At 44.5% G+C, this 19,191-nt stretch overlaps 1 protein-coding gene across 1 annotated transcript in view; it reads left to right on the forward strand.

Moving 5' to 3' along the window:
• Positions 1-2,888: 2,888 nt before the first annotated feature.
• The window catches only part of LOC106583300 (retinoic acid receptor gamma-A), a 78,341-nt gene continuing 62,038 nt past the window's right edge, over positions 2,889-19,191 (forward strand). Inside the window, exon 1 of the mRNA XM_014167338.2 lies at positions 2,889-3,182. The gene's annotated coding sequence lies outside the window, so the exon portion shown is untranslated. The remainder of the gene's footprint in view (positions 3,183-19,191) is intronic.

A 19,191-nucleotide genomic window follows, 5' to 3' on the forward strand; every position in this document is an offset into this window, starting at 1 on the left:
AATCCACCAACAGGTGCGACCACGGCCGTTGTGGAACGGGTAAGGGATGTAACCTACCTCTGGGCAGGTGTCTAGGAGTCTTGCACTGGGCGCACACTGAGCAGGAGGAAACATAAACCCTCACATCCTTAGCTAAAGTGGGCCACCAGTACCTCCCACTAAGACAGCGCACCGTCCGACCGATCCCAGGATGACCAGAGGAGGGTGACATGTGGGCCCAATAGATCAGCCGGTCGCGGACAGCAGACGGAACGTACAGACGCCCAGCTGGACACTGAGGGGGAATGGGCTCTGCACGTGACGCCCGCTCAACGTCCTCGTCCAGCTCCTACACTACCGGCGCCACCAAACAAGAGGCTGGGAGTATGGGAGTGGGATCCATGGACCGCTCCTCTGTGTCATACAGCCAGGACAGTGCGTCTGCCTTAACGTTCTGGGAGCCTGGTTTGTAAGAGAGGGTAAACACAAAACGGGTGAAAAACATGGCCCACCTTGCCTGGCGAGGGTTCATTCTCCTCGCTGCCCGGATGTACTCCAGATTGCGGTGGTCAGTCCAGATGAGAAAGGGGTGTTTAGCCCCCTCAAGCCAATGTCTCCACGCCTTCAAAGCGTTGATGACAGCCAACAGCTCCCGGTCCCCCACATCATAGTTTCGCTCCGCCGGGCTGAGCTTCTTAGAGATTTGTGGGTTCGATTACAGGCTCAAAATGGCTAGAAACCAATCACTTTCTTCTGAAACTCGGCAGTCTATTCTTGTTCTGAGAAATGAAAGCTATTCCATGCGAGAAATTGCCAAGAAACTGAAGATCTCGTACAACGCTGTGTACTACTCCCTTCACAGAACAGTGCAAACTGGATCTAACCAGAATAGAAAGAGGAGTGGGAGGCCTTGGTGCACAACAGGAAGAGGACAAGTACATTAGAGTGTCTAGTTTGAGAAACCCGCCTCACTGGCAGCTTCATTAAGTCCTCAACTGGCAGCTTCATTAAATAGTACCCGCAAAACACCAGTCTCAACATCAACAGTGGAGAGGCGACTCTGGGATGCAGGCCTTCTAGGCAGAGTTCCTCTGTCCAGTGCCTGTGTTATTTTGCCCATATTAATCTTTAATATTTATTGGCCAGTCTGAGATATGGCTTTTTCTTTGCAACTCTGCCTATACGGCCAACATCCTGGAGTCATCTGGTCACTGTTGAAGTTGAGACTGGTGTTTTGCTGGTAATATTTAATGCAGCTGGCAGTTGAGGACTTGTGAGGCGTCTGTTTCTCAAACTAGACACTCTAATGTACTTGTCCTCTTGCTCAGTTGTGCACCGGGCCTTACCACTCCTCTTTCTATTCTGGTTAGAGCCAGTTTGCGCTGTTCTGTGAAGGGAGTAGTACACAGCGTTGTACAAGATCTTCAGTTTCTTGGCAATCTCTCGCATGGAATAGCCTTCATTTCTCAGAACAAGAATAGACAGATGAGTTTCAGAAGAAAGTTATTTGTTTCTAGCCATTTTGAGCCTGTAATCGAACCCACAAATGCTGATGCTCCAGATACTCAACTAGTCTAAAGAAGGACAGTTTTATTGCTTCTTTAATCAGAACAACAGTTTTCAGCTGTGCTTACATAATTGCATTAAGGTTTTCTAATGATCAATTAGCCTTTTGAAATGATAAACTTGGATTAACTAACACAACGTGCCATTGGATCACAGGAGTGACGGCTGCTGATAATGGGCCTCTGTACGCCTATGTATTGTAGATATTCCATTCAAAATCAGCCATTTCCAGCAGCAATAGTCATTTTCAACATTAACAATGTCTACACTGTATTTCTGATCAAGTTTATGTTATTTTAATGGACAAAAAATGTACTTTTCTTTCAAAAACAAGGACATTTCTAAGTGACCGCAAACTTTTGAACGGTAGTGTATTTGTTACTCTTGTTAAATAATAACATAATTTTTTTAAAGGTTTAATATTGGATTGATATTATTGGTGTCACTATGTAAATGACCTGTGCTATTGAGTCAGAGTGAGTATATTTCAGTGGGATTGAGAAGATTTAGTCACAATAGTGTGTTCAGTGTTCCATAGCTCAAGCCCCTCTTGGGCTCCCAGATCATTGGCCCCAGTCCCACAGTTCAGGCATGGTAAACATAAAGCAAACCAAGGATTGATATGGATATCCCCAAAGGTTCACAGCCTTCTGCTGCGTGTGTGTTTGTGTATGTCTGCTAGGTAATGACTGTTTCAGAGCATATGTGTGAGGTGTGTGTGTGAGTGCCAGCCAGCCACCACACACGCTCTGTACTCAGACAATAGGGCCTCTGCTTTGCCCACAGGCTGCTCACTCATATTGTGAATTGTCACTTTAGACGGATGGCTTCGTTAGTCATGCAAATGGCTGGAGCTGGTCTGGTGTGTGTGTGTAACTTTAAATTAAAATTGAACTTAGGAACATAGAACACGACAGCATGATGGGACTGAGAAGAAAAATGAACGAATTGGCATTTCTGACACACACCTTTACACACATTCACGTGCACACACACGGGTGCACACACTTGTACAAAGTTGGGTGGACAATTGTTTGTTTTTAAAGGAAGATGCATAAAGGGAGGTATGGGAACAGTCAAGGAAAGGAATCATCCAAGAAAAGTTAGGTAACTGACAATCCAAAAGTGTAGGATGGAGAGTTAAGGGAGAGTGAGAGACAAAGAAAGAGGGAGAGAGAGGGAGAAGGAAAGAGAGAGGGGGGGCTGAGAAGTTGAAACCTAAGATTTCTGGACCCTATTTTCCATCCCTTCAGGCATTATGTGGCTTGTAAAAAATGTGCTGTATATTTGAAGTGTTGGATCACGTGACAGAGGCAGGGTTTGTGAATCAAAGTGCATAATGATTTCAGTGGGGGAGAGAGAGAGCAAGAAGAGAGAGAGAGAGAGAGCAAGGAGAGAGCAATAACAGAGAGAGAGAGAGTGTGTGAGTGACTGAGCAAGGGAGTGAGAGAGGGGGAGAGAGCGAGAAAAGGAAAAAGCGAGAGGAAGGCGGAATGCAACAGGCCGTGCTTATTCTTCGCTCTGAGAGGGACTTCTGACTGACGAACTGAACTCCACTACACTTCTCCTCTGTTCATCTCTCCATTCACTCTCTTCCTTCATCCGTCCGTCTGTGCGCCAGACCCACTCCAGATCCGGTGAGTTTGGGTTTCTGATTGAGCGTTACAGACGAAAACATCCCTCTTTTTCCAGTTTTTCTTTCTTTCTGAGTCTTTCTGTGGATTGCGAGAGAAGGAAAGACAAAGAGAACATGTCAGAGCAGGACTGAGACAAGAGAGTGTGTGTGTGTGTGTGTGTGTGTGTGTGTGTGTGTGTGTGTGTGTGTGTGTGTGTGTGTGTGTGTGTGTGTGTGTGTGTACGGGGATACGATTTAAACAGAGTGTTTGTGTGTGTTTAGGGAGGAATGGGACGCTACAAGGGGAGAGTTTGAGTTTCCTGAGGACAGCTTTAATTGAGAACAGAGATTTAAAGCGAGAGAGGAAGGAAAACGAGTGAGTGAAAAAGACGTAAAAAAGGAGAGGAATAAAAGATCTCCTCTTTCTTGTGCTCTTGTGCTCGACCATTGTTATGTGTGTGAGTGCATGTGCAGTATTGTATGCGTGAGTGCCAGTGCGTGTGATATGTTCAGGTTTCTGTATGTTCTTTGCGTTCTTGTGTGTGTTGCCGATTGTATGACATCTTCTATCTTTTCCTTTTCAAGCATGCTCAAATTCCAATGTGACATACTGGCATGAACACTGTGTTTCCTATTCGTTGCATGACACGATATATTCTCACATGACATCGGCCTGCACTAACTTTTATATTATGGGGACATATACTGTTTGTCAGTGTAATGCACCTCCATGTCTTTATAGTATGTGTACTTATATGTCAGCATATTTCCTCCCCATGCCATTATATATGTGCACATATATGTCAGTGTAATTCCAACTCAGTTACTTTATAATATGTCTCTTTACATGTCAGTATATTTCCACCCCCATGTTATGGTCACACACAGCACAGAAGCACAGACCTTTATGTGGTAGCTACTGTAGGAGTAGACAAGGCCAGCCACCATACAAACTCTGTACTCAGACATTAGGGCCTCTGCTTTGCCCACTGCTTTGTGTGTGTGTGTGTGTGTGTGTGTGTGTGTGTGTGTGTGTGTGTGTGTGTGTGTGTGTGTGTGTGTGTGTGTGTGTGTGTGTGTGTGTGTGTGTGTGTGTGTGTGTTCAGAGGTGTTATGCACCCTTATTTTAGAGGGGGCATGAAGTACATGAGAAAGGAGGAGGTGGTGGAAGTTTCAAGAGTCATTGTGCCTAATTCTATGTATAAAAAATATGTATTTTTCTACATAGGTTATGTAGCATACCTCTTTAACTGTTCAATTGTCATTTACATGAGGGTGCCATTCTGACTGATGTAAATCACACATCACAATATACTGCACTAACATGCCTGGGATATTACATCCATATTACAACACAGTACATGGGATCATAACACACATCATCAATACAGGCACATATCATGACATCATAATTAATACATCAATATCATAACATATCATAAGGTACCAGATTACAATTAAACCAAGCATTTTTCTGCATATCTAAGCATACCTCTTGAGCTGTCTGTATCCTCCTGACTGGTGGTAAATACAAAATGTAAGAAACTAAATATGCTTCTCTGCATCTCTGCTCAAATCTGAGTAAAAGATTCAAAGGAATGCAAGTCTTATTCAGTGCATTACTAATTGCTTGCTTTTTTAAAGTCTAGCAACCTTGCCGGCAGGCATGCCAGCTAAGATAGTTAGACAAGCTAGCTACTCTAACTTGATAGCCTGAAATGGCTTGGTAGCTATGATGAGGTTGGGAGATTGGGAACCGATAGTATCTAGCTGGGTAGCTAAAGCCAACTTCATAAAGTTGCTATTACAGAGAATGAACAAAACATTTTCGTTTTTTTTTATAAATAAAAAAGGAATCAATAGGCTACATAGCTTGATCAAATGAATTTACAAACATACTTCCTGCGAGTCCTGCCCATCACCGGCAGCTAAAATAAAATGAAACGCTGTGTGTGTTACTGGACACTCTCTCTCCTCCTCTGGGGTGGGGTGGGGTGGGGTGGGGGGGGGGCAGTGTGTTCCCTCCACAAAATACAGCTGACAGATCTTTTTATAGAAAATTAAACATGGACTTACGAGTGAAGTTTAGTAATTCATTCAGTAATCTGACAAATCACAAACAAGAGTGGGAAAAAGGGGGAGAAGGGAAAAAAGAAAGAGGACAAGTCTGAGGGGGCTCGTTCCCCTGTGCCCCTTATGGCCATGACACTGTGTATGTGTGTGCACCAGCTTACATGTGTGAACGTGTGTGTACAAGTTTGTGTGCACCTGCGTACACACATTTGTGACTTATTCATACAGTGTGCATGTGCACAATTCTTCGCAAAAGCAACATGTACCCATCAATTGTATTATACATGTACAGTATTAAGTTATGAACGGTATGAACATTGTAACCTTGTAAACTGTTTGCTTTAAAATGAAAACTTTTACTATCATTGTCTGTGGACAAAGCTATTGTCTTCCTTCTTGCTGTGATGTAATGCTGATCAGCAATAGTGTGCTGACCTCAGTGTGCTGATCTATGGCATATTGCTCTATGCTATGCCTATCCTGCCCCTTGCCAATGTAGTGGACTCCTGACAAATCTATTCCAGATTTATTTTCCTAATGTCTGATGGAATATTAGTGAGCACATCCAGGAACTGTCTTGGCATGGAGTGATGAGGATGAGGAGGAGGATTGCTGAATGAATTACTAAACTTCACTCATAAGCCCACGTTTAATTATCTATAAAAATATTTGTCCGCTGTATTTTGTGGAGGGAGCACACACACTTCCCTAAGAGATGAACACAACACAACACACCAGTGTGTATGTCCCACCAGAGTGAGGGCCAGCTCTAGTAAAAGCAGTGTGTATATAGTGCTTGGCAGACACCATGGTCGGAGTGTGTCTAAATTTACTCCATGGAGAGTCCCTTTTTCATATTCTCTACCTCCACAACTCTGTGTCACTTACTCAGACTGGATGTCCCTTTTTCATATTCTCTACCTCCACAACTCTGTGTCACTTAGACTGGATGTCCCTTTTTCATATTCTCTACCTCCACAACTCTGTGTCACTTACTCAGACTGGATGTCCCGTTCTCATATTCTCTACCTCCACAACTCTGTGTCACTCAGACTGGATGTCCCGTTCTCATATTCTCTACCTCCACAACTCTCTGTGTCACTCAGACTGGATGTCCCGTTCTCATATTCTCTACCTCCACAACTCTGTGTCACTCAGACTGGATGTGTTTCTCTGTGTGAGGGAAGTCAGTGGAGTTTTACTACAGTCATTCCTCACTGTATATGTGATGTGTCAGAGTACTCATGTCTTTGTGTGTTAGTGATCCTGGTATTTATGAGAAGTGCCAATCACTTGTATCATTTTTTTGTGTGAGTCGCTGTGAATAGCAACATTGAGTGTAAGAGTGTAGTTAGCTCTGTGTGTGTGTGTGTGTGTGTGTGTGTGTTGTGTGGCTGGAGGTATGAGTTTGAAGTCAAAGATCCAAACACTAATGTTCCCACACCCAAGATGTCTGGAGAGTGTCAACTAATGGCCCTCAGCAACAATACTCTCAGTCCCACCGAACTTCCAGGTCAGCCACTAGCACCCGACGGGTAAGCACAGGTCTAGGATCAGCTTACCCTCTCTAATCCCTAACCATCAGGGTTGAAAATGATAAACTGACTCTAGATCAGTGTCTTAGTGATCTGTCACGTTCGTCGTAGCAATTCCTAGGCGCAGCAGGAATGTGTATGCTCATCTTCCTTTATTATGAAGAAAAACCTAAACAAACACTTAATCAAAACAACGAGAAGAAAACTGTCCTGTGAGGCACACAGCTACATAGGACTAAATAGGACCTTCAATTAGAGGCAACGAGGAACAGCTGCCTCCAATTGAAGGTCAACCCAATAAACTAAACATAGAAATAGAAAAACTAGAACAAACATAGAAATATACTAACATAGAACATTAACCAAAAGTCCTGACCAAACTACAATAACAAATAACCCCTTAAACTGGTCAGGACGTGACAAGATCTTAATTCCATACGCCAATGACTACCATCACTATGATCTTCATTTTGTTATCTACATTCCCTGATTCACATATGGGGATTAGTTTAGTTGGTTAGATATATTGTAGGTATTTCATTCTTATGTGTAACTGTTCTGGGGGTCTGGAAATGGAAACAGTCATATAGCCAAATTTCTTTGTACAATTTTATGCTGTTGTAAAAACTTGTTTTGATAGCATTTGTTTATGTATAAATGTGTATACTTTTGTAGTTTAATCTCTCCTATGTATGCGTGCATGTGTGTGTTTGTGTGCGAGTGTGTGAAAGCTTGTCTGTCAGCGCTGTGTTTTTTAACCAAACTCACCTGACCTGACAGACTAACGTTCGTCGCCTGGTGACGACGAAGCGGACCAAAACGCAGCTGGGAGCGAACACATGTTTATTCAACACACTGGAATTAAACATGTACACAAAAATCAAGAAAAATGCAGATACGTTACGTGCTCAAACAAAGAGACAACACCCCACAAACAGTGTGGGGAAAACAGCAACTTAAATGTGATCCCAATCAGAGACAATTAGCGACAGCTGTCTCTGATTGGGAATCGACAGAACCCAACATAGAAATAACCCACCTAGAGCCTACACAAGGCTAAAACGTAAACCAAACACAAACCAATGAAAAATACCTAACATGACACACCCTGACCCAATATACCCGAGTTCACCTGGTCAGGGCGTGACAGAACCCCCCCCCCCCAACGGTGCGTACTCCCGGCGCACCAAACTTAAGTCTATTAGGGGGGGGGGACCCGGGTGGGCGCCTCACCCTCGGTGGAGGCTCTGGCCCCGGGCGTGTTCTCTCCCCCACCTTCACCTTAACCCTACCCCTCTGGCCCGGACTGGACCACTGTGGAGCGGCATGCTCAGGCTCCGGAGCGGAGCCGTCGACCGGAACAGGATTGGGGACACGCACCACTAACCTGGTGTGGGGAGCAGGGACGGGCCGGACAGGACTGGGGACACGCACCACTGACTTGGTGCGGGGAGCAGGGACGGGCCGGACAGGACTGGGGACACGCACCACTGACTTGGTGCGGGGAGCAGGGACGGACAGGACAGGATTGGGGACACGCACCACTAACCTGGTGCGGGGAGTAGGGACGGGCCGGACAGGACTGGGGACACGCACCACTGACTTGGTGCGGGGAGCAGGGACGGGCCGGACAGGACTGGGGACACGCACCACTAACCTGGTGCGGGGAGCAGGAACGGGCCGGACAGGACTGGGGACACGCACCACTAACCTGGTGCGGGGAGCAGGGACGGGCCGGACCGGGCTGTGCGGACGCATTGGCGACACAGCGCGCAACTCCGCATACCATGGCTTGGTGCGGGGAGCAGGGACGGGCCGGGCAGGACTGTGGACACGCACCACTAGCCTGGTGCGGGGAGCAGGGACGGGCCAGACAGGACTGTGAACACGTACTGGTGACCTGAAGCGTGGAGCCGGTTTAGCCACTCGTCCTGGCTGGATGCCCATCCTAGCACGGCATGTGCTGGGCATGTCCACCGGACGCACCGGGCTGTGCGGGCGCACTGGCGACACAGCGCGCAACTCCGCATACCATGGCTCCTCCTCCAGATCTTCCCTCTGCAGGTCCTCAATCAACTGCCTCATCATCTTCGTCTCTTCCTCCGCCGTCATCCCCCACGAGAGCAGTGGTCTGGGCTCTTCCTCTGCCCTTCCGGACCACCCCATTAGCCCCCCCAAAAATTTTCTTGGGGGTGTTTTCCGTACCTCCTCGACCTGGGAATCCTTTCGCCAGGGTCCTTTCCCCGACATGATCTCCTCCCAGGTCCAGAACTCCTTCCCCTCGCGAGCCCATCTCTCGCGCTCCTTTTCCTCCCGCTGCTTGGTCCTGGTTCGGTGGGGTGTTCTGTAACGTTCGTCGCCTGGTGACGAGGAAGCGGACCAAAACGCAGCTGGGAGCGAACACATGTTTATTCAACACACTGGAATTAAACATGTACACAAAAATCAAGAAAAATGCAGCTACGTTACGTGCTCAAACAAAGAGACAACACCCCACAAACAGCAACTTAAATGTGATCCCAATCAGAGACAATTAGCGACAGCTGTCTCTGATTGGAAATCGACAGAACCCAACATAGAAATAACCCACCTAGAGCCTACACAAGGCTAAAACGTAAACCAAACACAAACCAATGAAAAATACCTAACATGACACACCCTGACCCAATATACCCGAGTTCACCTGGTCAGGGCGTGACACAGACTGACGTTTCTGGTCTTGTCTGGCCACACGCTTTAGATATATTCCCAGCATACACACACTTATAAAAATGTGCACGCATGAGTCTACGCAATATTTTCTCACACGTTTAACAAATGTTACATTTTTCACACACACACACAAACACACACACACACACACGACGCATCTGGAATGTTTGTGTGCTGGTTATTACTGCCTAACTCCTTTACCTGCATTGCAATCTTTGCGTCTTTGTTCCCTTCACTTTTCAAGAATGACAGGCCCTTAGGCGGAGAATGCTGTGGGTCTTCTCTCTCTATTTCTTTCTTTCTGTTTCACTGTCACCACTCATCTGTCAACACAAAGCCTTTTCATCACCTTTCTCTCTCTCTCTCTCTCTCTCTCTCTCTCTCTCTCTCTCTCTCTCTCTCTCACCTACCTGTCTGTCCATACCATCCCCTTTCAAACTGCCCCCCTCCCCCCAGAAACACACACACATCTGAACCTAAATAATATATTTATTTCTTTGTTTGAGGGAACAATAGGTAACAGCAAATGTTCAGCTTTACTTGCTCTAAAATTAAAAGGTCTTTCCTTCTCTTTTCCTCTTGTGTCAACCACTGTGTTTCTCCTATAAATATCAATGGAAATTTCAATGGAAAAGTAAATGGCTCAGTAGAACAGAATAAACATGTTAGCATAAGTATAATACAGAAAGGCACAATTTATAGTCCAATATTTACACGTGTTTTGGGGAAGGGGGGATTGGGGGGCCAGTGTTACAATTTTGCAGTATTTAGCAATCATAATAAGAGTCTGCTAGCTGCAGTTGTGATATATGTGTAGCATGAATGTGTGTGTGTGTGTGTGTGTGTGTGTGTGTGTGTGTGTGTGTGTGTGTGTGTGTGTGTGTGTGTGTGTGTGTGTGTGTGTGTGTGTGTGTGTGTGTGTGGGTGGGTGCGTAAGTGAGTGCATGTGTACTAGAGTCAGAGCAGGTGGTCAGTCCAGTTTAAGTGTTCAGCAGTCTGATGGCTTGTAGATAGAAAACAGTCTGTGAGCTTGTTGTTATCAGACCTCATGCTCCAATCCCGTCTGCATGGTGGTAAGGGAGTGAACAGCTCTTGGCTGGGTTGTGTGGGGTCCTTGATGATGCTGCAGGCCTTTCTCATGCACCGTTTTGAGTAGATGTCCTGGTTGGGTGGGAGCACGGTCTCAGGGATGTACTGGGGCATCTTCACCATCCGCTGGAGGTCCTGCATTGTTTGAGAACAACTCTCTTGAGTGCAGCTACTAATTATATTTAACTCTTTCCAAATGACAGTTCTACTCCAAGTCTGTCTGTTCTTCTTCCTGTTAAAAAAATGCTTTGTTTCTGCTTCACTTTGTGGGAACATTGCTATTTACTTCAAAATGTATGTCTCAGAATGTACCGTTTGGCTCTTTAACACTGTGTTTGAGTCTGTTGAATGGTGGTCATTGTCATCGGGTCAGGTTGTATCATCTGGTCACCTGTTGTATCAGTGAAGCTGTCTTCTATCTGTGTTACTTTAATCACAGCCTCAGGCCTGCCTTCAGATCAACATCCACTAGTCCTTTAAACACAGCAAATCACCTCTAGTCCCCCCTCTGTTGTGAAATGCAACCCTCGACCTCGAGAGGGAGAAGGGAGAGAGAAGAGTGAGAAGAGAGAGAGCGGTAGAGAGAGGGTGAAGAGAGGTGGTAACGCCAAGCCCTAGGGTAGACAGACACAAACCCACTTGAGCAGAGCTAAAAGGTGCCTACCAAATGCCTCAATTAGGCATGACCCCTGACCTCTATCCCTAGCCTGAAGTGACATGGGTTGACCTAAGTCGCGACCTGGTAACCCCAGAGTCAGCCAGAGGGGGTGGACACCACATAATGGCACCATTGTGCGTTTGATTTAAACATCTTTATTATCATCATTACCATCATTAGTGCTGCAGTCACTATTATGATTACCATTAGGAGAGTAACAGTATTGTTGGTGTATCTGTAGTTACCATTAGGAGAGTAACAATATTATTGGTGTATCTGTAGTTACCATTAGCAGAGTAACAATATTGTTGGTGTATCTGTAGTTAGCATTAGGAGAGTAACAATATTGTTGGTGTATCTGTAGTTACCATTAGGAGAGTAACAATATTGTTGGTGTATCTGTAATTACCATTATTTATGACATGGTTAGTAAGGGATTGTAAAGGTTGTGACAGTTATTGTAAGAGTAACAGTGGTATTACAAAATCTACAAGTAACTGTTATGTTATTTTGATATGATGTTGGTTAAATCAGTGTTTGCAGTGGAAGGTATAGAAGAGAGTATAGAAACACTTTCTAGGCCTAGTTTTTAAACCACATTCCAATTTCCATAGGCAAAGCAGTTACTGCTGCCTAAACAAAACCCCATGTTTCTTTCTTTACCATCTGTCCGTTTGACAGTGAGAGATGCAGTAAGATGACTGTGGCTAGAGGAGAGAGGAGCTGTGGTGAGCATTCAGAATGGTTAAATAGGTAGAAACTAAACAACCATGATGAATGATTATGAGGGAAAACTTTCCACAATAAAAATAAAAAATGTTCACATGAAGTAAAACACTTAATTCACGACAGTATTTGTTAGGACAAAAGTCTAGTTTTCCTCAAAGAAGTTAAGTCGTAAAAAGGGCGTCATTTTTTACTTACCATCTTGGTCGTAAATGTTATCCAAATATCTCAGTAATAAAGGACATTTCTATGCATATTTATGCAATTTTTTACAGCTAATCTAACGACATAATAGCTTTCATAAATGAAAGTTATTGTTCGCAAACCTCGACCACAATGTTGGTGTTACGATACTGAGAGTAGCATGTGTTTTAGAGAGCCAGCTATATTTTGATTCCTCATGATTACAAATATATGCATATCATAACTCCTATATTATGGCCTTTTATTTGTCTGGGAAAGAGAGAATCTATAATTGAATTGTGTATTGTTCATGGTTAATTTACCCTGTGTGTGTGTGTGTGTGTGTGTGTGTGTGTGTGTGTGTGTGCGAGTTTATCTGGCTCTCTGTACGAGTGGCCGTGTGTGTGAAACTTCCCAGAGTGTGTATTTTGGAGTGTGTGTTGTGAACGTACCACATCCTGCTTAATTTGTGTTTAATACTCGCAAGAACACCTTAGTTTATGTTCCATATTTCACTCGCCAATTACCCCTGTTGAAGTCGTGTTTTTTCACCCATTCGCACTCATAATACATGGTCATTTATATTTCTGGTGGAGTCCAGCTGTCACATACAGTACAAAGAGTGGTAGTAGTTGTAAAAGCAGGTCTTTTGGTCCTGCAGTTGGGATCTATTCATCCAGCTCCAGCTCCAGCTCCAGATACAGCTCCAGCCAGACTCTGCTGCTTCAGGCTGTCTGAGTCAAGTGGACCGTTTGACCCTGTGCTAACTCAGCCACAAAAGACAACACTTCTGTTCTGCATAGAGAGAAAACGCACACACACACACACACACACACACACACACACACACACACACACACACACACACACACACACACACACACACACACACACACGCAAACACATAGACACACACAAACAAACAAACACACACACAGTTATATGCGTTTTTGTCTTTTGCAGTGGCGGTTCTAGCTTGTATGGCTCACTGGGCGAACCCCCCCCTTCAGCTCCCCCTACCTCAGGTTTCCAGTGGGGAGACCTGAGGTCAACCTACTCTCGCCCCCCTCCCCATCTCGTACTTCTGAGTGGGAGACCTTCCCAGGCCGTAGCCTGCCTTGCTCACAAACTAGAATCAGTGCACCCACTCCGACAAGGTTAAATTGACCCACAGTCTCACACAGTGACATGATATCCTTGACGTGACGTGCAAATGAGCGATAGAAAACCGATCGCGCAAATGTCACCATTACACATTATTTTGTGCGAGCGCCCCATACTGCCCTCGGCAAGATGCCACCCTGGGCGGCTGCCCATGTTGCCTATACCTAAACCCACCACTGGTCAACTGTATGTAGTAACTGTATGACCTGGCAGTTTGGACAAATGAAATTCGAATCAGTTCTAATACCAGTTGGGAAAATGTATTAGATCGTAACTGTCTTGTTCTATAGAATATTTATGGACAAAATGTTGAATAGTTGAGCTGCATGTGTTTCTCTCTGAATGAAAGTGAATTAAACTTTGTTTAACTGTACACATGGAACAGAGGTGAAAACCTAAAGTCAGTAGGTGAAATGTCTGGCAGGCAGAGAGGTGATTTAATAAGTAATAAAGAGTGTACTTATCAAAGTGAAACTAAAGTCGTCTAGCCATGGGGTCACACAGTGCAGTTTTTGTTAGTTTGATTAAAGCTCTCTCTACATCCCACCTCAGTAATGGCCTGGTGTGTGTGTGTATGTGTGTGTGTGTGCGTGGGCGTGTGTGCGCGTGTTTAAGTCAGTAATTAGAGACATATTAAACCATCCCTCCATATTACTCAGCATGTTGCATTGGCCACATGAAAGCTGGATACTTAAAATCACCCAGTGAAGTGTACGCTTCGCCTCAGAAACAAGTTGTTGTGTGGGTTTAGCTCGGTTGGAAAACACTGTTTCCACAGTACAGTAGTACATAGCCCCAGAGAGGAGGATGCAGTTGGAAACACTTCAGGATGCTTTTATTTCTGGTTCACTTTTTAAACTGACTTTTATTGATTGTTTTATTTGGAAAGAAAATTAGAAGTTGGATAATAAACATATCCAATGGTCAAAGTTATATATACAGTGGCGGGCGTAGGCTATAACAAGCCTATGCTACAGTATATCATTAAAGTAACAATATATGAATGCATTTTACAGTTATAGACCCTTAGTCAAATAATGTTATAAAAAATAACAATTTTCACGAGAAAGCCAGTGAGAAGAGGCAAGACGTTTGTGTTTGTTTTGCGTGTGTTGAGGTGTGCCCCTCAGTTAAAGGCCTTGGTGGAAAAGAGATGAAGGAATGGAAAGCCCCGCAACACACACACACACACACACACACACACACACACACACACACACACACACACACACACACACACACACACACACACACACACACACACACACACACACACACACACACACACACACACACACACACCATATCTGCTTTAAATTCCTCACCATTTGGAAAGAGGTGCCCCTCTGGCGTGTGTGTATGTGTATGTGTGTGTGAGTGAGTGTGTGTGTGAGTGTGTGTATGTGTGATGAGGGGTGGCTCAGGCAGTGGCAGGTTGAATCAGGTCGGGACATGGGGAGATGGTCGGGGATGAGATCACTGAGACAGCCCCCCTTAACTTAACCCCCTCCACACACACACACACACACACACACACACACACACACACACACACACACACACACACACACACACACACACACACACACACACACACACACACACACACACACACACACACACACACACACACACACACACACACACACACACCCTGGTATCCTGACACTAGAGCAGGGTGGTGTGTGTGTGTGTGCGTGTGTGTGTATGTGTGCGTCTCTCAGCAGGGCCAGACAGCCCAGTCTGACCCGACACCCAGCCCTGCCTCATAAAGGCAGCATTGAGGCACAGAGACGCACAGCTACACTTTTGTTGCCCTGCCCAAGGTGTGTTCCCCCTGAAGGCAGGGATAGAGATGGATGAAGAGAGAGAGAGAGAGAGAGAGAGAGAGAGAGAGAGAGAGAGAGAGAGAGAGAGAGATAAAGAAAGAGAGAGAGAGCGAATGCCCAGGATGGCGTGACTCATTAGAGAAAAATAAACATTTCCTCGCTTGGAGTCTCATTATGTTGTGGGTTTATTGGGGGAAATAAAACTGTTTCTTTATTTTGATGTCCGCTATTCCACTACCCCATCTGTCCTCCCTCCGTCTTTCTTCATCACAGTCCTCTCTTTTTATTATTGATCCAGCTCTCAATGTGGGAGTAATTTATGAAACACTACTCACCTCCTACGAATGGAGGAAAGGCTCCAGATGCCTGAAACAAACTCTTTCTTTCTCTTTTCCATCTTCTTTCGCTTTTCACTTTTTTTCCTTCCCTGCTTTTCTTTCTTTCCTTATTTTTCTCTTTCTTTCATTGTACTAGAGAGAAACGTGGTTCTTATTGTGTGAATTGTGTGACTAAGCCTATTGGAAGTGGTTCGACACATCCCGTATTAACTTTATCTCTCCTCCATACTGAAGCCTCAGACTGACCCTGGTTCCCACCAAACACTTCCCCATAAGGATGCTTAGGATCAGTGTATGTGTGTCTGAAGGGATTTGGTCTTTGCACCACTTACTTTCATTTGGACATTGGACATCAATCTATTCCAGTTCATACCATCCCATCATACTTCTGACATATAAGAGATTCTTGTCTCTGGAATCCAAAAGCCTTTTTCCCTCTCAGTAAAAACATTTGGAGGCCAGAGCCCACATTGGCTCTTACAGAGAATCGAAAACCCTGAAGATCCAACATTTCAAAAATAAGAATTATGGCTTGAAAAACAGAGTTCATGCTTTCGTTTGCGTGTGCATGCATGTGTGTGATTGCTGAATAATGAGTTAAGGGGTTGGTTATTCAGAACAGAACACAACAAGACAAACGCAAACAAAAGAAGAAAACCATAACATCCCGTAAACCGCCGGGTCAGAGCTAGGCCTGATGACAGACCTGATGGAACAAAGAGAACAATGAGAACCAGATTAAAACCCTGGCAGATGAGCGATGTAGAAAGGGAGGGGGATGTAGTGCGTGGACTGATTGGTAATGGTTGAGAAAGGGAGGTTTAAAGATGGAGGAAGAGGTGGTTGGAGAAGAGGGGCATAGAAACAGGAAGAAGAGATGGAAGAGAGAGAGGGTATCTTTAACAGCAGTGGTAATGATAGATGGGGTCAGGGTATGGATAGGGGGTGTAGAGTATCCACTGGTTAGATTTAGTGGATTGAATGTATTGGATTGAAGGGTAAGAATACCTGCAGGTGGTTGTGAGCTGACTAAGTAAAACTCAGGGCTCTACGTATTGTACACTAGGCATTGGTATGATATGGTATATGAACTACAGTGTGTGTGTGTGTGTGTGTGTGTGTGTGTGTGTGCGTGTGTGTGTGCGTGTGTGTGCATGTGTGCTTTCTTTTTTCTTTTGTACCTTATCAGGACCCCAATGTCCTAACAATTCACCAGAATGTCCTGAAAACAATAACTTTTTTGTAAATTCAGGACTTTTTTCATGTCAAGAATTTGTTCAAATGCTTTTTTAAGCTTAAGGGTTAGGTTTAGGGTTTTGAGTTTAAGGTTAGGGTTAAGGTTAAGGTTAAGGTTAGGGTTAGGGGTAGGGTTAGGTTTTAGGGAAAATAGGATTTTTAATGGTCAAACATTTTTACTCTGCAAAAAGTCCTGAAATTTTACGAAAATAAAGCTGTATGTCTGTGTGTGTCTGTGTGTGTCTGTGTGTGTGCGTGTGTGTGTATCCTTCCTGTAACGTGGCTGGGTTGGCCAGCCAGCCTGGCCCCACATGTGGAACAGTTTACTGGAATGGAACTTTAAATTAGCGGTGGTCTGAGGCAGCCCGCTGCAGTAGGCTGTAATTAACTAGCTCTGTGAACGAGGGAGAGAGACTGAGAGAAAAACAGATAGAGAGGGGGAGGGAAGGAGAGAAGGATTAGGAGTATGTGTTTGTGGTCATGTGTGCGTTTTCTGTGTTTGTTGTGTTATGGTCTTTTTGTGTAAGAGTGTGTGCGCATGCTTGCACGATATACCATGCTACTGCCCCTGCGGTGCCCCCCAGTGTGTGGAACAGGTCACTGCAGAGCGAGTGTACGTGAGTGTGTGTTTTTCCACTGTACACGTTAATACATGGACATTTTTTCCCCTGGTTTGAGAGGGTACTGTAAGTTCCTCACCCTTCCCTCTCTTTCTCTCTCATCCCTCTCTCTCCCTCTCCTTCTCACCCCCTCTCTCTCCCACTCCTCCTCTATCGTTCTCTCCCTCTTTCTCTCTCCCTCCATCTCCCCTACCTCTGATTCATAAATTGCATCAGGCCCCAAAAAACATTGCGTTCTTTGGCTCCTGTGTGTTTACCACAGCTCCACCAGAGAGAATGACCCCACTTATCACGTCACTCTGTGGGGGGTGGGACAGAACGCCAGAGACATGGAGAGAGAGAGAGATTGATGAAATTATTTAGAAGATGCAAGACAGCAAATGTTTAAGGCTCTGCATCCTTGTCAATCAAAACCAACAGTTTTTCCCTGACCACTTGACCTCAACATGGAAATATCCAGACTTTACAGACGTGCCTTGGAGTCTCATGAAGATTGGCCTTAGAAGATGGGGAAAAGCATGCATGTTGTAATGCGTTAAGTGTGCCCATGTGTTGGGCACAATTCCCTGGGCAGACTGGCCATCGGTTCAGGCAGGCAGAGAGAACACAGAGACTCTTTATGGTGGAATGGACTGATTTATGGCATTGCACTATTTTGCACTTTCAAAAAATTACAGAAATTAGACTTCTCTCTTCTCTGTCTCATCCTCTCAGACCTAGTTTGTACTTATTTCCCCTGAAACTGCCTCTTTCGTACTCGTTCTCTGGCCACCACTGTCTTCATCATAACCCTACCAATCTATATTCTTTCCCCTTTTTCCTTCATTCCTCCTCTTTTTCTTCTCCTTTGGACTTTCTAAACATCTTTTGTGTCAGTTAGTTTCTCCATGAACGATGCCATTCCTCTATGTTTGTAACAGACCTCTCATTTGATCATATTTGCATTGATGCATTTCGATTGTGACACTCCATGCAGTATACAGACGTACACTACCGGTCAAAGTTTTAATACACCTACTCATTCAAGGGTTTTTCTTTATTTTTACTATTTTCTACATTGTAGAATAATAGTGAAGAAATCAAAACTATGAAATAACACATATGGAATCATGTAGTAACCAAAAAAGTGTTAAAAAAATAAAAATATATTTTATGTCTGAGATTCTTCAAAGTAGCCACCCTTTGCCTTGATGACAGCTTTGCACACTCTTGGCATTCTCTCAACCAGCTTCACCTGGAATGCTTTTTCAACAGTCTTGAAGGAGTTCCCACATATGCTGAGCACTTGTTGGCTGCTTTTCCTTCACTCTGCGGTCCGACTCATCCCAAACCATCTCAATTGGGTTGAGGTCAGGGGATTGTGGAGGCTAGGTCATCTGATGCATAATATGGACTTGGTCTTTTACTAAATAGGGCTATCTTCTGTATACCCACCTAACCTTGTCACAACACAACTGATTGGCTCAAATGCATTAAGAAGGAAAGAAATTCCTCAAATTAACTTTTAACAATGCACACCTGTTAATTGAAATGCATTCCAGGTGACTATCTCATGAAGCTGGTTGAGAAAATGCCAAGAGTGTTTAAAGCTGTCATCAAGGCAAAGGGTGGCTATTTGAAGAATCTCTAATATCAAATGTATTTTGATTTATTTAACCTCTATGGGACCGGCGGGACGAATTCGTCCCACCTACGTAACAGCCACTGCCAGCCTGTGGCGCGATTTTCAAAATCTTCAAAATCCTATTACTTCAATTTCTCAAACATATGACTATTTTACAGCCATTTAAAGATAAGACTCTCGTTAATCTAACCACACTGTCCGATTTCAAAAAGGCTTTACAACGAAAGCAAAACATTAGATTATG

This window comes from Salmo salar, chromosome ssa22 (genome assembly GCF_905237065.1).
Source record: "Salmo salar chromosome ssa22, Ssal_v3.1, whole genome shotgun sequence".
Taxonomy (NCBI): Eukaryota; Metazoa; Chordata; class Actinopteri; order Salmoniformes; family Salmonidae; genus Salmo; species Salmo salar.